Source organism: Mirounga angustirostris, unplaced genomic scaffold (assembly GCF_029215605.1).
Source record: "Mirounga angustirostris isolate CCGP_5_RB_7025 unplaced genomic scaffold, mMirAng1.0.hap1 SCAF_13, whole genome shotgun sequence".
Lineage (NCBI taxonomy): Eukaryota > Metazoa > Chordata > Mammalia > Carnivora > Phocidae > Mirounga > Mirounga angustirostris.
This window is the reverse complement of record NW_026991721.1, coordinates 22,642,415-22,663,236: the sequence shown is the minus strand read 5'-3', so window position 1 is coordinate 22,663,236 and position 20,822 is coordinate 22,642,415.

Genomic DNA, 20,822 nt, shown 5'->3' with positions numbered 1-20,822 from the left:
AAAAAAAAAAAAACGGACAGAATGTGATCAGGCAGGAGACTAGAACAAAACCATACACTAGAGATTTAGGGTATATTTTGGTCTGTTAGAAGAAACCGTATCCCAGAATTTTAAGGAGAGAACAACTTATATATATACCAAATATAAGGTTAACTACAAGGAAGGGATAGAATATGACTCTAAAAATGAAAAATAAAAAGGATTTTTAAAAAAAGGATTGATAAGATGTTGGTTGAAAAAGGGAAAAAGAAAAATTAAAAAGAAATAGAAAAAGAAAAAAAAGAAAATTAAAAAAATAAACTTTGAAAGACTAAAGAATCATGGGAAAAAAGGCATGAATTCTCTGTGCTGTATTCCCCTAGTGCTGGCATTCTGCTGTTCTCATTGATCAGTAAACTTGGGTCTTGGCTGGCTGTTCTTGCTGATATTCTGGGGAGGGGCCTGTTGCTGTGGTTCTCCAGTCTCTTTGCCAGAGGTGAATTGCCCTGCCTTTGCCGGTCAGGGCTAAGTAATCTGCTCGGGTTTGCTCTCAGGAGCTTTTTTTCCCTGCAAGCTTTCCACACAGCTTTGGAGGACCAGAGTGAAAATGGCAGCCTCCCAATCTCCGCCCTGGAGGAGCTGAGAACTGGGGGCCCCACTCCTCAGTGCACCCCCTGAGAAAAGCAGTCAATCACTCCTGTCTCCCCGGTCTTCAGCCACACTCCATGCTCACCTACCTCTGGCACACGACCCCGTTTGGAGTCTCCAAACCCAGCAGGTCCCTGCCGTGCGCTCCCCTGCTGCTCCTCCCAGGGGAGGAAGGTGAGTCTCCCCGGATCTGCCGCTTGTTGGATCCTTGCTGGAGGAGCAGGGGCCCGACTGTGCTGCGGATCACAGTTTACAGCAACCCCGAGCTGAGAGCCCACTCCTCAGCTCCGTCCCTGCAGCTAGCTTCCCCACTCTGACACCTGGGAGCTCTGCCACACTCAGGCACCCCCGGTCTTTCTGTGACCCCAATGGTCCTGAGACCACACTGTCCCGCAAGGGTTCCACCCTCTGCTTAGCCACTGGAGCAATGTCCGTCAGCGGAGCTGACTTCTAAAAGTTCCGATTTTGTGCTCCACGGCTCTATCACTTGCCAGGATCGGTTGACGGAGGCTCCCTCCTTCCACCGTCTATCTTCCCGAATATCACCTCGGATTCACTTCTCCGCCCGTCCTACCTTCCAGAAAGTGGTCGCTTTTGTGTTCAGAGTTGCTGCTATTCTTTTCTTCAATCTCCTGTTGAGTTCATAGGTGTTCATAATGGTTTGGATACCTACCTAACTGAATTCCTGGGACCAGATGAAATTTAGGTCTCCTACTCCTCTGCCATCTTGCTCCCCTCTGGTTAACCCCTTTTCAGATGTATGTTTTGCAAATATTTTGTCCCATTCCATAGGTTGTCTCTTCACTCTGTTAATTGTTTCCTTTGCTGTGCAGAAGTTTTGTTTGTTTGATTCATTTTCCCATTTGTCTATTTTTACTTTAGTTGCTTGTGATTTGGGGGGTCATATCCCCCCAAAAATCATTGCCCAGACCAATGTCCAGAAGCTTTTTCCCTGTTTTCTTCTAGTAATTCACAGTTTAGGTCATATATTAAAGTCTGTAGTACTTTTTGAGTTGATTTTTTTTACTGAGATATAATTGATATATAACAGTGTATTAGGCGTACAACATAATTTATACAGATTATATATATAAATATTTATATAAATATATATACAAATGATTACCAGAATAAGTTTAGTTAACATCTAGCACCACACATTGTTGCAAATTTTCTTCTCATGTGATACGAACTTTAAGATGTACTCTCTTAGCAATTTTCAAATCTATGACATAGTATTATTAACTATTGTCACCATCCTACACACTACTACATCCCCAGGGTTTTTTTGTCTCATAAATGGAAGTCTGTACCTTTTGATCATCTTCGCCCATTTTGCCCACCATATTCTGTGTTCTTGGCATCTTTGTTGAAAATCAGTTGACCTTGTATGCATGGATTTATTTCTGGGCTCTCTTCTGCTTCACTGATCTATATGTCTGTTTTTATGTTGGTCACATACTATTTTGATTACTACAGCTCTGTAGTGTATTTTGAAAGCAGGCAGTGTGCTGTCTATAATTTTTTGCTTTTTTTTCTCCCAAGATTCCTTTGGCCATTAGGTGTCTTGGGTGGTCCTTTATGAATTTTAGGATTGTTTTTCTATTTCTGTGAAAAATTCCATTGGGATTTGATAGAGATTGCATTGAATCTGTATAAAGCTTTTTCTCTAATATCAGGAACAAGAGAAGGATGCCCCTTCTATTCAACATAACACTAGAAATTCCAGCCAGAGTAATTAGGGAAGAAAAATAATTAAAGGCATCCAAACTGGAAAGGAAGAAGTAAATTTGTCTCTGAAGATGACATGATATATATATATATGTAGTCAAAAAACCTGTTAGAATTAATAAGTGAATTCTGTAAAGTTGAAGGATACAAAATTAACATACCAAAATCAGTAGCATTTCTATGTGCTAACCATGAGCTATGTGAAAAAGAAATTAAGAAAACAATGCCATTTATAATAGCATCAGTAATACCATTATGAATAAATTTAACCAAGGCAGCAAAAGACCTCTACACTGAAAATTATAAAATATTAATGACAGAAATTGAAGAAAATACAAATAAAATGGAAAGATATCCCATATTCATGAATTAGAAGAATTAATATTGTAAAGTGTCCCTATTACCCAAAGCAATAAATTTAAATTTAAATAAGAACTGCATGTGGTTGGTGACTACTGTATTGGACACATGGTTTTAGAATATTCCCTGGAGACTTACCAAAGTAACTGATCAATTCATCTTTTATCAAATTTCTGGTGCTTTTAGAATTTTGGGAGAAGTAGAAACCAACAGTGAATTTAAACAACAAAACAATGTGTTGGAAAGAAACAGTAGACTGATGAAATTAAAAAGAGGTAGTTCATGGCTTGTAAAATGGCAAAAGACCAGAATAGTTTCAGAAAGCAAGAGAGTAGTTCCCTCAACCATGCTTCATAGCTGCACCAATCTGTTTTGGATGACTCATAGGGGTGAATAAATGTCGTATTGCTCTTTTTATTGCTTTATTTGCTTGAAGTTTAAAGCTGCAGGAGAGCATGCATCCTTGGCTACACACATGTTCCTTTCCTTTGACGTGAGGACAAATACCAGGTTTTTTTCACTTCTGCAAGAAAAGCAAGCACCTATGTTAGGCACCTGCATTTACTATTCTACTTACTCTGCACAGTGGGGCAGAGAGAGTTTCTCATAGGGAAATTTTGGTGTTATTAGGAAGATGAATGAATTTTTGGTACCTCTCAGATTCACAAATGTCCCTAGATCTTGAGGGTTAATATGACATTTTTATCAAGATGGATAAAAGTATCTAATTGATGAAGTCATTCAGTATCACCCATCTTTGATCATTCTGGGAAATTACTGAATTATGCTAAATAAATAAATATCACTAATCATGGTTCCACAATCATTGACCTTATTTTAGAGATAAGGAGATTTTAGTTCTTTTACTTACAGTCCACCAAAATTGTCATTAGTAAATTATGGAAAACTTATAGTTTGTTATTCTATAAATAAATGGACATAAAGACTCAGAATCTGAATGAATTCTAGAATAATATAAAGTATATCTTCCAGACTGGATCACCATTATTACTTGATTTGGTTTAAATATGTGAGTCAATATTTTGAGCTCTCTTAAGCTCAAAATGGGGGTGCTGTCTCTCATAAGGGGACAACAATTTGTTCTTGAAGAAGGGGAGAAAAAAGTTACTATTTTTTTAAACAGCACAGATACAGATTGATTATTTATGCAGTATATCTGTCATGTTAACATTTCAGAGGAAGGGAGGCATTCAGGGAATAAAAAGTAGAAAAATATTTCTTAAGGGGGTGATAATGAAAAAAGGTTGGGAAACACTATTTTAGAGCTTGGCATTGAGATAGATGCCAAACTGTAAAATGCAAAATAATGCAGCCAAAGCCAAAGGCCTTCCACCTCCTCATTGTTCTCTAGGCATTGTCTATGGGGTTAATGTTTCTACAAAAACAATTTGTGACCCTTAAAACATTTATGTGAATTATTTTTCTCTGAAATTTTCTTTACAGTTGGGGATGTCAAGCAGGTAAAGAAATCTTTTCCCTAAATGTGTATTTAAGAATTCAGTAGAGCTGTATGACCTTGGGACTCAAGTGTCCCCTGAGTATCTTCCAGTGGGTTTTTCTCTTTCTCCTAGGAGGCCTTACCTCCAGTATGAGGCATAAAAATAGTACTACTAATAACTTCCCATATGGAAGTCACTGTGGGAGTAAAAACATCTCTGACCAGAGTTGACAAGACTTATAGTCTAATCTAGCAGTTTGACCTCCCAAGACTGGATTTTACTCTGTGCTCTGTGGGGTTTGCTTTCGTAATGTTTGTTGTTGTTGTTGTTTGTTTGTTTTGTTTTTAAGAGAGAGAGAAGCAGGGGAGGGGTAGTGGGAGAGGAAAAATCTTAAACAGGCTTCACGCCGTGCATGGAGCCTGACTCAGGGCTTGATCTCACAATCCCAAGATCATGAAGTGAGTCAAAATCAAGAGTTGAATGTTTAACTGACTAAGCCACCCAGGTGCCCGCCTTCTGTAAGTCACATCCTCACTTACATTTTTGCTGTTACGGATAAAGAAACTTCTTCAGAAATTACTTATACCTGCTGAGAACCCTTATTTTGGATGAAGCTTTATCTACTGTGTATGTAAACTGAGTTCTATCAGTTGACAATAGATGCCATAGAAACCCTTAACATTCACAAAAGAGTGTATTATGTGCCAGGGTCTCAGGGACAACTGGAAACCGAGATCTGAGTGCAGGTGGAGTTAATAATCTGGGAACATGGGTGCCTGGGTGGCTCAGTTGGTTAAGCAACTGCCTTCGGCTCAGGTCATGATCCTGGAGTCCCTGGATCGAGTCCCGCATCGGGCTTCCTGTTCGGCAGGGAGTCTGCTTCTCCCTCTGACCATAACCCCTCTCTTGTGCTCTCTCTCATTCTCTCTCTCTCTCAAATAAGCAAATAAAATCTTAAAAAAAAAAATATCTGGGAACATATACCATTTAGACTTAGAAAGTAGGATATTTCGTGATTAATGAAATACGTTATGAACACAAATTTCAGCCCACTTCTTGGTTGTGCGAATTGAACAAAATATGAGGTAATAAAATATTTCTGTTAGTCACTTACTATATTTGAAAATATGATGCTTCTCTGATTCATTCCAAGATGTTACTAAGAATTGGAGGATAAACCATAAGCCAAGATTTAATTTGCTAGTGAGCTACCCTCATCGGGTTTGGCAGTGTTGAAGGCTCAATCAATCCTGTGCAGTTCAGTGGGTCTCACCCTGAGAAAATCTCAGTAACAAATATTTGACTTCTGTCTTCTCTGTGGTCACTGAGTGAGCTGAGCTTACTAGCAATGCTCAATGTGTCTGTCCTGTCTGCCTGGAATTAATAGACTCAGGTTCTTCCCACTGACTTGCTCTATGACCCTAGACAAGTCATCTGAACTCACTTGCTCTTTCTTAATTGGGAAAGAAAATGGATGATTATCAGTTTCCTGCGCGCTCACGGACAAATTATGGGAATGTCAGAGGTACAATAATCCCTTAACAGATTATTTGGGAAGAGGCACTTTGATGCATTCATTTAAAAAATATCAAACTTGCAAGTGAGAGCTACCTGCTTTTGAAGCATGGCAACAAAGGTACAATTGCCTAATTCTCTTTCTTTGTCCTTGCAAGGGGTAATTAAGGTTTACATTTGACATCAAAGTAATGTTTAGGGTAAGGCATGAAACCAAAATTCGGAAGGGACCAAAGTATAAAATAATGACATAAAGGCAAGTGTCATCCATTATTTTCATAGCTCAAGGATTTTTTTTTTTTTTTTTTTACTTAAGATCAGTTCTCTCTTCCCAAATGCTAGGGCTTCCCTGCTATTATTCTACAAAGTCTATAGGTCCCAAATTATTTTCTTGGGATGACAAGTGTGAAGGGGAAGTGAGAACAAAATGTGTTGCAAACAGACCTCGCTCCTGCAGGAGTATCAAGAGGCTAGGTGCTGAAAGCTGATGGAGAGCTGACTATAACAGGGCTCTAGACCCACGTGGCTGGGTTTGCCCTTGAGTGGAGGTGGGGGTAGGGGCTTGGTGTAGACAGTGACTGAGCATAAGAAATACTAAAATAATGCTGCTCACAGTGGTCTCTCTCTGGGTCCTTTCAGTGGATTTTCTACCTCTTGGGTCCTTCTCCTGCTAAACTCCCAAAGCTCCCTGTTAGTGGAGAAAATGCCTACCCATCTCTCTATGTGTCAGAGGTTCTCCATTACTCATCTGAAACTCTGTGTCTCTCTGGTTCTTTTACAAAAGACTTCCTTGGGATTGAAAAGTGGAGAAGAGAGAGAGTTTTGGGGGATGAGAATTATCTTCACTCCTTGTGGCTCTGGTGACCCTGGCAAGGCAAAGAGGAAATTTGGGATGTTTGACTTTAAGAAAGTGTTTCCCTCCCTTTGATATTCTTCATGAGATTTAGTAAAGATATGAACTGATGGCCACTTTGGAAAGCTGGTTGGTATTATCTACCATAGTGGACACTCTACTGCAGGCTCAGATCCTTCATCTAGACTGAAGGACCTATTTTTTCAGCTCCTGGGAGGAGTGCTAGTGGGCAGCCCTCGGTTCCAGGAATTGCCATCGGTACAGAGACTTCACACAAGGTCTCTTTCTTGAGGGAAGCCTGGATCTAATAATAGGTCAGTGGGTGTATGCAATGGCCTCATCCCGCTGCCTCAACTTACAGTAACTGAGGCACTGTCATAGCTTCAGGGATCTCTGTGGAATTGACTGTAGCCTTATTTTGCTCAGCCTTGCTTCTTTCTCATCTCTCATGAGCACTTGCCTGTCAGCTTCTTGTGCAGAAATCTCAGTTGTAAAATGGGGAAATGGATGTGCAACATCTACTAAAGTTGGAGAGAGGTATATTCATGGTTCAGCAATTCTAATACCAATTATATTCTTTACAGAAATTGTATATATTTGTATCCAGATGCATGTGGGAGAATGTTCATAGCAGTGTGATTTGTAAGATCCCCATACTGGAAAAATCTAAATAAATTTAAATATCCATCAGTAGAAGAGTAGATTAATTCATGGTAAAACCAAACAAATATATACACTAATGAAAATTAAATGAATGAACTATAGTTGTATACCATACCATGGATGAATCATATGTAAATTAAAAAAAAAAACTATAAAGAAAAGGGATTAGCATAAATTTCAGGATAGTGGTTAATTTTAGAGGAGAGGGGTTATAATCAACTGAGAACACACAGGGGACTTCTGGAGAGTGGAATATTTCTATTCCTATACTGAGTGATATTAACATAGATGTTTGCTTTTGACAATCTGATAGACAATCTTTGACTATCAGACTACACATTTAAAATGTGTCTCTGTCTCATGAAGGACTATGGGACCCAGATTTAACTGGGTTGCATACCCTTAAAAGATTTTCTGGAACCCATTTATTTATTTATTTTTTTAAAGATTTTATTTATTTATTTGACAGAGAGAGAGACAGCGAGAGAGGGAACACAAGCAGGGGGAGTGGGAGAGGGAGAAGCAGACTTCCTGCCGAGCAGGGACCCTGATGCGGGGCTCGATCCCAGGACCCTGAGATCATGACCTGAGCCAAAGGCAGTCGCTTAACCAACTGAGCCACCCAGGCACCCCTCTGGAACCCATTTATTTTGGTGAGTGTATCCTTGGGAAAATCAACAGATCTTGAGAACTCCCCAAGCATAAACCATCCTGAAACTAATTTTTTTTTTTAAGATTTTATTTATTTATTTGAGAGAGAGAGAATGAGAGAGAGCACATGAGAGGGGGGAGGGTCAGAAGGAGAAGCAGACTCCCTGCTCAGCAGGGAGCCCGATGCGGGACTCGACCCAGGGACTCCAGGATCATGACCCGAGCCGAAGGCAGTCGCCTAACCAACTGAGCCACCCAGGTGCCCGAAACTAATTTTTTTTTAATAGCCCATAACTAGGTTGTCTTTTAAACAAATAAAGCCTCAAGCCTTAAATATAAAGCTGGTTCATGCAATCAAATCTAAGTGGAAATGTTTTTTTGAAAACATTGGTTTATGATTGGCTTTTAACTAAGAGTATTTTAAAGAATGTAGGAAGCACTTCTGCCTAGGTGACCCTGCCCCCTAGTGTGTGGCTGTCCTTAAATGTCCCCAGGAAGTCCAGCTTTAAATGTGGCTTTCCCTGATAGGAGTTAGGACTCTCATGCTGGCGTATGGTCGGGGGACAGATGGCTGACTCTCTTGAACAGCTCAAGGCTACAGAACACACAGCTGGCCTGTGCTTCTTTGTTTGTACCTGCTGAGACTCACTGACTGAAGTCTTGTTCCTATCAGGTTGGACAAAGAAAGACCTTGCAGTCTATTGAAACATTTTAGTCCCATGACCTCCTTTCTCCACCACTACCAACCATCAAGCCTTGCCTAGAATCATGAGAGACTCTGACTTCGAACTGTTCTCTTTACAGTCATTCATTCTCTCATTCATTTATTCATGCAATATGTATCTGTCAAGTTCCTACTTTGTCTCAGGCATTGTTCCTAGAACTAGGCGTACATAATGAGAGAAAAAGTTAGGCAAATATTCCTGCCTCAGTGGAGCTCATAATGTAGTAAGGCGCCCTTTGTGTTATTCCCCACCACATCTTAGGAGTACAGAAGGCAGCATTAAAGCTTACCTTCTAAGTCTATGAGAAAATTTTCTCTTGTTAGAAACAAAGAAAGAAAGGGGGAGGGGGCTACTTCCGGCTACACACCTAAAACAAGATAATTAGTTTCTAAACAGAAAAATAAATGATTCTGGTGTCTTTTATATTCTTTATTTCAATGATAAAGTTCCTGGCAGAAAGGAATATGATCCGGCCACAAAAGCTCACAACGAACAAGATGTTCACAGTATCCAGATTTTAAATAGCCTGGGTTTCAAGTCTTTGTCTACTTTTTACATCGGAGTGAGTTTCAAAATGTTTTTCAACTTGTTCATGCCTTAGAAATTTGGAATCTTCAATATCCAGGACATAGGATTGCTCTGAGGAATAAGTGAAGTCATGGCTTTAAAATGCATGGTACCCAGAGCACACGTTGTGTAGAGCCTCCCCAGCATCCAGTTCCGCATTCCCATTCCCAACAAAGCCCCCGTGGATTTCCCAGCCACTGTGTTCTGGTAGATTTGATACCCATGGCCAGGGTCAGAGTTTGGCCCTGGTTAGTTTAATCTACTTGGTGCATCCCATTTTCTGGACACAAATATTGATTTCAAGATGGCACATAACTCAGTTTGGGGCAATGAGACTTAAGGGGACACTGTGGGCTTCGGGAATGAAGATTTCTTGCTCTTCTGCATGAGCTCCCCAAAGAGATACCCCTTATCCCTGCTGAGTGCAAATGTGGAAACGTAGTCACTGGTGGCTGCCGTCATGCAAGGAAGCTGATGTCCTGAGAAACAGAGGGAGAGAAAGAGAACAATTCAATCTTTGGGGACATTATTAAGTTATGGGAGCATACCTCTTCTCTGAATATGTTCATTGTGTGACCAAATACCTTCTCTTAATTGTTTACGCCTGTTGATCCCATAAAAAAAATGTCTGAGTACCTAAATACATAATAACTGTTCATTAAATGTAAAAATTATATTTTGAGTCATATGGCAAAATGTGTTGAACTTAACTGAGAAAATTCCTTAAAATATCAATGAAATTTTTAAATAGGAGAGACATCCTGGTGCGTGGTATTCTAGCATATGGCCTATAAAATTTCACTCACTGTTTTAATTTCTCTTCTGGAATGGAATACTCAAAAGAGAAGACCTAGAAGGAAATACATGGTTTTCCATTCTTTAATTTACCATACAAATCAAAAATTTACATATCTAAGTTTAATCTTAGTAATATTCAACTCCCTTGACTACACACCTCCCTGCTGCCTTTTATTTCACTACAACCTGCTCTTTCTCGCCCCCAGAAAATGCCTCTAAATCCCTGAACCTGTCAGGTTTCACAAGCATGTAATTTTACTTTAGCTAAATTCTAAACACTGCTAAGAGGTGAATTAGACATGGGAACTGTGAAAGAGTCTTATCTACAGTGACACAACCACTACCACCCTAATATCTTATTAAGTAGCCCAGAATTACAGTGTAACAACTCTGAAATCTCTTGTGACACCTCCATGAATACCAAATAGATTCGTTATGTTCAGACTTATTACAAAAAGCACTTTCTGAATTGTAAATGATTAAGACTCTACAAATTAATAGCTGCCGAGTGAGTTTACTTTCTAATGTACGTATATTATTTCAAGATCACAATGCTGTTAGATGTGGGCAACGACTCAAATAATATTGCCACTTACTAGAAAGGGTCATTTAGAGCAATATCCCTAATTTGGAAAGCTTTCAAATGGCATTATTTTAAGAAAAGTACACCCCCCGCTTTAAGTGCTATGTGCCATTTTCCCCTTCTCCCTGGAGAGGAAGGAAAAAAAAAATAAGGAAGAAAGTGATAAATGTCCATTTTATGCAGAATTTGCTTTTTGAAATCCCATTCCCCATTGCACTAGCTGGAATTTTATAGAGATATAAATCACAAAGAAATAAGAAGCCAGTAATGAGATAGAAGTATATTTGAAATATGGATGCAAATTCTTACCACCTGCTGAGCAAAAGTAGTCTGCAGAGACCGGCCTGCAAACCGTGATGCCATTAGCATCTTGTAGGCTCTAAATTTGCAGCAGAAGAATAGAGGAATTATGTCTGTGAAATGCCAAAGGCCGCTCTGATTTATCTCTCAGCAGACTGTTTCAGCCACATCCACATAAATATTTGAACAGGAATTTAATTTTCATTTTAGTCACACAATAAATCTTTTTATTACACACCATCGTTTTGTCCTAAATGAGTTGCCTTTTTCATGCAATTTGTGTTCATTCTTCTTTTGTGTTTGATAAATACAATTTTAATATACAAAGGAACAATGGTTTTATTTACACAAGAGCCTTGCCACGGCCGTTTAATTTTAGCCACAGATTCTATTTATTTTAATAACAATTTATACTACAGCAACCAACTGACTTATATATAACTTCAGCATTTGTTCTTAGGCCTTCGGGACCTTAGGAAATTGGGGCAGTGAGGGGATGTGAAGTTCAAGTAATGCTCCAAGTGGATGTCCTTACTGGATTCAGGTTTAGATGCGTTGACTGTAAGGTGTGCAGGCAGCTCTGTTCTCCATCTGATTGTCAGCAAGTCTCACAAGTGGCATGTGAGAACCGTGGGCAGTGTGGGTCTGCGGGAATCTCGCCATATTTAAATTTCATGGGTCACCCTGGTTTCTTGACTATGGTGACGTGTTATAAATACTAAAAGTGATGGTCAATCCTTTGGAACCCCCCAGGAGAACAATAAAAGATATTACTTTTCATGTATTCATTGAGAAAACTTACAGCAGTAAGCAGCCCCCATCATCCATTGTGGATATTTATCCTGGAACCAGTCCTTCAAACAAATTCAACAGTTGTTGTCAAGATATTAAATCTGCTACTTGCAAATGGATCAACCAGCTGGTGTGTTGGACAACCATGACTGAATTCTCTGTATTATATCTCCCTTTCAGTTTCTTTTAAAAATATTTAGGCGTAACTTTTTATTTTAAAAATTCACAGAAGTGAGAGCTTAATTTTGAGAGTAAGGAAGGCTTAAAAAGCGTAACATGATTATTAAAGCACCACAAATCTCTGCGTCTATCAAAGCCTGCTGAACTTGAAATTGACTGTGGGTGAGCAGGATGAGAAACAGACCATATATTTTGGAACAGGTAATACATTAGGAAGAGTTTAAGAATGACTTTTTTCAGCATTCCTATTTCTACACGAGGGAGGTAGATTTATTGCCGCCGCCCCCCCCATTTGACCTTTGTTTAAAATGGAAACATGCTTCTCCCTCTCCCACTCCCCCTGCTTGTGTTCCTGCTCTCGCTATCTCTCTCTCTGTCAAATAAATAAATAAAATCTTTCAAAAACAAACAAACAAACAAACAAACCCTTATAAAGGGCGCCTGGGTGGCTCAGTCGTTAAGCATCTGCCTTCGGCTCAGGTCATGATCCCAGGGTCCTGGGATCGAGTCCCACATGGGGCTCCCTGCTCGGCGGGAAGCCAGCTTCTCCCTCTCCCACTCCCCCTGCTTGTGTTCCTGCTCTCGCTATCTCTCTCTCTGTCAAATAAATAAATAAAATCTTTCAAAAAAAAAAAAAAAACCCTTATAAAATGGAAACAGCAGAGCCCAGGTCAACCACAGCCAGAGGTCTAGATTTTGAGGACGTCTCTAAGCAAATGATGAAAAATTAAACTTAATTATTTTTTTTCATCCAAGGTTTCACATGACATTTTCCCAAACATTTGCTTTTTCATTTTTTTGTTTGTTTTAGTAGTTTATTGTATGGTCTGAAATCCAATAAATATCTTTGTTCTCACCTGTCTAATAAACATGAGTATCTCTGTGAAAACAAAACAAAACATGGTGATAAAAGAGCAGTAAAATGTGCCTAATATTTTAATAAGTGGACATAGGATGAGGAAAATTGATTAGCTCAGATTTATTGGTCCGCTTACTACTTACGGATGGCCCCCTGGCTTTTTATATTTCTTCTTCTGTATATCTTTCTCTATGTTTGAATTTTCTACAGAAGCATGTCTGTTGTCTTTGTATGAAGGAAAATTGTTTTCTTTCATTTATACACAATAATTAAACTAAGTATTTTTTATACTATTAATTCTCTTCATTAGCTCTGAATGTTTTCATCTCTTTTTTTTGCATGTGAATTTTAGTTATGTGTTGAGGCCCAGTTCACGTGCTACATTTGATCATTCACATTCATTTATGCATGTGCTCATTCATTCATTGCTTATTATGATCCATGCACAGCCTGGATATGGCTCATAGGGAGGGAGCATCCCTTCCTTCAGCTGCCTGGAAACATCTCACTCTCTCTCTCTTTTCAATATCTCATAGTGCAAGTTCCTTGAGACTTTAATCTGTTATTTGACTTATCTTTGTACCTCTAACAGTTTCCAAGAGAGCATCTTGCACATAATAAAAACTCAAAAATATTTGTCAAAAGAGTGAGCAAATTACCTTGCACTCTATATGAGGTTTGGTAAGCACAAATCACCTTAACTCAAACCTTTTCCTTCTTTGTTCAGACTAATAAAATAAAGATAAATGTGGTTTGATTGCACAGAAGCTTTAAACATAAGCATACAGTGTGGTGTGCTGACTCGTAGGTATGGTTTCAAGTCCTGAATCTACCACTTACTAGTTTTGTGACAGTGTGCCTCAGTTTCCTCGTTGTTAAATTGCAGATAAATGATAGTTCCTAAGTAACCAAGTCAGTTTACTATTTGAATGAAATGAGGTCATGAGCCTAATGAGTCTAGTGCCTCATGTGTAATTGAAATCTCAGAATTTCTTAGTATTGTTATTATTTTTATTAGTTGCTATTGCAGTTGTTATTAGTGTTAATATCAAAGGCTGTGACTTATATTCAAGCCCCTCTCCTTATACCTTAAATATTTAAGTTATTTTAAGGTACCCAGCATCCTGGTTACAACCCAGCTTTTCAGGCTTAATATTCACTGCAGTGTTTGGGCTGCTGCATGATTCCGCAGTAAGACTAAGGTGAATGGCCTTTTTTTATGATCACATCTCCTATGATGTTCTTTTATGCTCAAAAATAATAATAGAAAATATTTCTCTTTCACTTTTGTTAAATCCAAGGAAACTGCCTTTTCTTTCCGATTGCCGATATCTCCTGTTTGTTCATTTCTTTTCTAGAGAGTTGAAAGGATGTGACTTTCTAACAAGCAGAAAACTTAATTGGGCTCCAAACATGTCATGTTCTTGAAGAAAGGAAGGTAGCTGAGAAAAATAATAATAGTATTGAGATTTCTTAAATGAAATGTATGATGGAAGTAAAAAGTTTTGGCCAGCCTCTATCCTCAGCTCTCTGACAGTTCATTGAGATCATAAGCAAAACTTTTACTTTCCCTGCCCTTAATTTAAGGAAAGGTTGGCATGCATAGTTTTACACTCCCTCTTTTGGTAATGGTCTAAGATCAGACAAACCAGGGGAGGAAGACAATAAAGTAGAGCAAGATTGATTAAGATCTTCGTTTCCAGAGTGTCCAAGTTTTAGTTTGGGTTTTCATTCTTTACTTCACTTTTAAGTGTAAAGATAAACCTTTGGTTAGTTGATGTTTGAAAGAGTTGGATTTGTGAAATATTTTTTGCTTCTCCATTAACTTTGCTTTAACCATGTCCCAGGGCAGGATGCAGAATAACTGATGCCATCATGTAAAACACAGTTTTTCAACCTTAGCACTATTGAAATTTGGGGCCAGATGATTCTTTGTTCTGGGTGACTGACCTATGCATTGTAAGATGCCTACCATCCTCTCTTCTCGTTATCCACTAGGTGATGGTAGCATATCCTCACAACTGTGACAGCCAAAAGTGTTTCCAGACACTGCCAAATGTCCCACTGAGGGACATGATCATATTCCAAACACTGGGCTTGGAGCTTTACATTCAGTTTTTGCAATAACCCCAAGAAGAAGGCATTATTGCCTTCAGTTTTACAAAGAAATGGAAATCCGGAGAGCTTAAGGAATTTCCCTGTGTTACACAGATAGCAAATGATCACCTTTTCCTTCTTTACCATTTTGCCCATTCTGATCCCTTTTTTTTTTTGACATAGAGACAGAACTACAGAATCGTACATCTGCAGTTGTAAAAACAGGAAAATTGTGGAAGGAAAGGCATACATAAATTTCAGATACTTCCACTTTTAGAATATAGAAAGAGAAAAGATGTAATGGCCATTATGAGGTATAAAATGAAAATGAATATGAAGGCTCTACAGTATTGTCATAATTAATACTTAGCTCATTTTGGGGCTCTGTGTTGGATAATTATTCCTTTCAAAAGATCATATTTCCTTTACTAAGTAGTTCTGGCTTTTTCACTTAGATTGGAAAGACCCAGGAAACATGAAAACCAAATGCAATGTGGAATCTTGGGTTGGATCCTGGAGCAGAAAAAGACATTAGTAGAAAGCTGGTGATATATGTAATTTACTTCAGAGAATTGTTCTAATATTAATTTCTTGGTTTTGATCATTGTATGATGGCTATGCAAGATGCTAGCATTGGGGAAGCTGGGAATAAAGGGTATATGGGAGGTTTCTATTCTTTTGGCAACTTTTCTGTACATATAAAATATTTAAGATTAAAAATGTTTTAAAATACAACAAATGAAACATATTAATAATGAAAACAAATTGTATTAAGAAGAAGAAGATCTGGGTTTCTATTGCTATTCTACTACTTTCTACTCTCATTTTTACTTTGGGCAGTTAAATTCTGTAAATTTTAGCTGTTTCACTATAAAAACAGGTGATAATAATATCTGAATATCTAACCTATTCAAAGGCATGATTGTAAACCAAATAACCTTGTGAGGTTGCTCTGATAAATAATTGCTTATCTATCTATCATCTATCTTATATCTAAACATCTCTCTTTGTATATCCATCTAAAATACATGCACACACACTCAACAGAGCTTTCTGTTAAAAAACATTCAAACCAAACCTTACTTTTGGTTTTCAACTATAGAGTGTGAAATGAGTATTTGAAAGCAGTGAGAATGAGTTTCACTGGACAAAAGGATTTACTGTTACATTATTCAGCCATCATGCTAATATGGGTTTCTTAGGCAGATGAAAGATTATACGAGGTTACTAATAATGAGGATGAGACTACGTACCTAATGTTCTAGAACTGCCATTAGGAAATGCAAGTGTGTCACTGCTCAATTCTGCCAAGATATTTTCCCTTGCCACTTCCCTGTAGGAACAGAGTAAAATGAACTTTATTTGAGAAGTTTAGGATTCCTTCCTCTGTACATCCTTTATCCCAAGACATCCAGTGTCTGCTCCCAACGTTTCCATAAGAGGTGCTGACATTTAATCAACACTTACAATGGGATCAGTATAACACTAGATGTATTACATAGATTAATGCATTTAATGTCTGAAGGAAGTTTTAATGATAAAAAGACAGGTTTTAGGTATCTGCAGAAAAGTGGATGTTGGTTTTAAATAATAGTGAGACCATCTAGATCTTCCAACAAAGTTCCTTGGGAATGCGCTCACTAGGAGCTTATGGAGTATTGCATGTCACCATATTGCAGTAACATTTAAAAGTAGTGTGTTCTGTTTTGGATTGTGTCCTTATCTTGATCTGACTGACTTCAAGGAGATAGCCCAGATACAGATACAGAATGAACAGAGCTTCTTTTGCAACAGCAGAGGAGTAGATTTCCAAGCAAATTGGCAGTTGGTAAAGCCAAGTGCTGTTGTAGCTTTTATATGGTAGGCAGTGAGGACTTTTATATTACATACAAATATTACTTTTGGCTGTGGCTCTTGAGATTCCAAGCAGTTTCATATTGAGAAGGTGAGCTATTTATCCAGTCTGTCCTACAAGGCAAACCGAAGAAATGATGTCTATATTGGGATAGTCATGTTTTACCCCTTAATTTGCTATTGGAGTTCCTGAACTTGTGTATTAGTTATCATCCTTGGCCCTGGCACTACTTTTCTCCCTTAGCTTTGAAGAGATTTAATTTTTTCTTATGGTCTTTCTATGAATTTCTCCACCGTATGATTCCAGTGTTGTTCCTTCAGTTGAAGTCAGAATTGATATTTTATTTTTTATAAGGAATCAGAGAAAAAAAGGATCAAACTCACTTACTTAGTATTATTTTAGCAGAAGAACATTCCCAAAGAGCTTGTAATTTTTTAAACCCAAACTGATTCTATAATCCCCTTCCCCTACCCTAAGCCAAATTCCAAGTCATCTTCTCTTTGAAACGTAAGTTCAGAATGAAGAGCCTTCTGTGAATCTTTACAGGAGCCCTCTGCCCACTCTGTTTCTGGCTTTCAATACTACTATTAGAGTTTCAATTTTCTAAATTAAAGTAAAGGCATAAGTGCAACTGGCACATTCCCAATTCCCATAGTAATGTGATCAAGGTGTTCTGTTTTTCCCAAATGGTATTCTGTTTTTCCCAACTTAAGATATGTTCTTAGAGAACTCACTAAACAGCGTGTTTTAAAACATTTCGAGATGATTCAGAACTAGGGCAGGAATCTCCAAAAAGAAGTAAGGAACAAAGAGGATCTCAAAATCATTGATACACTCGCTGAACACACAGTAAAATGATACCCTACAGGTTTCTGATGTAGTTGTTCTGGTAGAAACCATGTTTGAGCCATACCGTGTTGGATAAGGGGAAGTCTAGCCAGAAATAAGGAAATATTTCTCATGTTCATCATCTTATGAAGAGGCAAGCCCTAAGATAGGAAATAAGGATTTGGAAGCTAAGTCTCAAACAGGGGCGAGAAGGAGTACTTTCTTTTCAGAGAGCAATCCTTTCTTGGACTTGGATTCTAAGGATTTATGACATGTTCAAGAATAACCTCTGGTGGTAATGGAAAGATGATCTCTACCAAGTGGTGGTGGTTGTGAGCTGGACCTTATGACAGTGGGCTGAGCTAAGTGGACTCCTGGGAGAAGTGCCTGCCATCTTGTTGTCAGATGAACTAAGTATATTTGCCTTTCCGGAATTGCCTCCTTTAGCCTGAATCATAAAGTCTGGTTTAAATGCAAAAGCTTGTCCAACTATGCTATTGATATTTAAGGGAAGGGTCAGATCAGTTCATGCATAGAAAAATGAATGCTAGAGACAACAATCTTGTCTCTAGACAAGAGTAAATACTATAATATTTAGCTGCCCCTTGCAGTCTGAAGATTTTCTCTTAATTGCCATCCTTGGAGGACAGGGATTTGATTCTGTCCAAGGCAGCTATAGGTTTCTTGTAATAACTTCAGAGAGAATTAGAAACTCTTAGTACAAAAAGTGAAGTAGATGAAACACTGGTTTGTGCCATCCGAGTTCCTTCTCAATACACCCTAAGAGGACTTTTTCTTCCCTCTCTGATGAATTAGCATTCAACTTCATCAGCTCTTCTCAATTATTTATGTTTCATTCTCTCTTCTAGTTCTTTAATTTCTCGTTAGGATAGGTGATGCATTAGGTTCTTGGATCATAGACAGAGATTAGTCTAATTAGGATAATTAAAGTTGTTCTTTCTCAAGTTTTATTCAGGAACTTAATATGATATCTTGTCTCTGCCCTCTCCTTCTATCTTTGTATTGGAAAACATCTAACCAAGAATAAAAAAGGATACATTTCATAGTTCACTAATTTTTTTCTCATTTTTATTCTTTGTCTTCTGATATCCCAAAAGCAACTGAGACAGACCAGTCTTGGTACCATTAATAATTACATATAGTTTAACATTTTGCAGCAGTGTGCTAGAACTGGCTGGCCAGTAAGGGCTGACTGATAAATATTCAGGAATTGCATGAGCTGGGTGTTAAACTATTAATAACTTGAAATTAGCCATGGGAAGAGTATTTACATTGCCATAGAAATTGGAAATTGCTGTAAATCAGAGGTTTTCTTCCTCCTCCTTTTTTCCAGAGAGCTAGATTTCCAACACATCACCAGATTTGGTGTTGGCATCATAAATGTGGCATAAAAATTATTTTGTTATAAATTAAAGTGGATTGATTTTCAAAAGTAGGTAAAAGAGGAGTATCTCAACTTTTTTAACACAAGGGAGAGGGAGATGTTTGTTTGTTTTTAAATTTTTCATGGTTTTTGAAATGTATCTCTAGGAGGAAAGGGGTTACTTCCAGGACAATAAAAACACAACAGAAATAGGACATAATAGGGGATAAGTTCTGAAAAAAAATCTTATATTTTGTTTGTCCTTAAAAATGAATCCCTGCATGATGTTTACTGTATAAGCAGATGTCTTATTCAGGTACTGAAGTTTAAAATTAGCCAGAGGGACTAGCAGAAACAGACCCACAAATACAGAGAACAAACTGGTGGTTGCTGGGGAACTGAAGGGCAAAATGGGTGAAGAGGCATGGGAGGTACAGTTATGGAATGAATAAGTCATGGGGACAAAAGGTACTGCATAGGGAATATAGTCAATTGTATGGTGACAGATGGCAGCTACACTTGTGATGAGCATAGCATAACATATAGAGCTGTCGAATCACTATCTTGTATAACTGAAACTAATGTAACGTTGTATGTCAATTATACTTCAATTAAAAGAAAAGAAAAGAAAAGAAAAAAAACTAGCCAGAGGGAATTAGCCTTATAGGATTAGTTAGTTTGCATTTTCCTGGAGGTAACAGGCCAGGGATTTTCTGGCATTAGCTCTGGCTATTCCTATTGATAAGAGTTAGAAAAAGTAGGTTTGAGAAAGTCCAATTGACTGACTTCTTTTGTTTTAACAAACTATTTGGTTTAAAAAACCTTTAAGCTTGCTGGATTACCAGAAGTATTTTTTAATATTTCTCTTCTGAAGTTTTTCTTTATTTTGAACCAAGAAAATAGAAAGAGGTAGGAGGTAGGGTGGGCTGGTAGAGAAAAGAGCTGGTGATTGACTTGAATTGGTTAAGTAGAGTCTATTTGTAGCTCACCTGTTATCAGCAGTAGGCTCTGTATTAGTTTCCTTTTGCTGCCATGAGAGATTACCACAAACTTGGTACTTTAAAGGAGCAAACATTTGCTCTCCTAAAGTAACAAATATTTATTCTCCTAAATTTCTGGAAGTCAGAGTTCAAAATCAGTTTCATTGGGGCAAAATAAAGGTGTCTTCAGGTCTGTGCTCCCTGCAGAGATTCTAGGGGATAATCCATTTTCTTGACTTTTCCAGCTTCTAGAGCTGCATTCCTTGGCTCATGGGACTTCCCTCTGTCTTCAAAGCCATCAGAGTAACACTTTGCTTCAGTCATGACATCGCCTTCTCTCTCTATAGTCAATCTCCCAATGCCTCCCTCTTTTTTTTTTTTAAGATTTTATTAATTTATTTGTCAGAGAGAGAGAGAAAGTACAAGCAGGAGGAGTGACAGAGGAAGAGGGAGAAGCAGGCTCCCCGCTGAGCAAGGAGCCAGATGTGGGACTTGACCCTAAGACCCTGGGATCATGACCTGAGCCGAAGGCAGATGCTTAACCCACTGAGCCACCCAGGTGTCCCCTTATAAGGACATTTCTGATTACAAGTAGAACCCATCCAGATAATAGAGGATGACCTCCCCATCTCAAGATTCCTAACTTAATTACACCTACAAAACCTCTTTTCACATATAAGGTGACCTTTGCAGGGAATAGGATCTAGATAACTTTGGGGATCAATACTCAGCCTACTGCAAGCCTTTCAGTGGATGAGCAAAGAGCTTGATGCCCCTCTTGGGGAACATTGGGGTGGGTAGTGATTATCCATGAAGTTGGCCCATTTGGGAAAGTCAAGCTTGCTTTAAAATTTTGTCTTTGGTTTCTTTCTACCTCATCTGCCTACCTATCCTGTCTGCAGAGAAGAGCAAGATAATGTCCTGTATTAAGCTATGTATTAAACCACCGTGGGTCCAGACACTTTTTTTTCCCTATGTGAAACAACATTGGGACCAGGCAGGAAAAAAAACAAA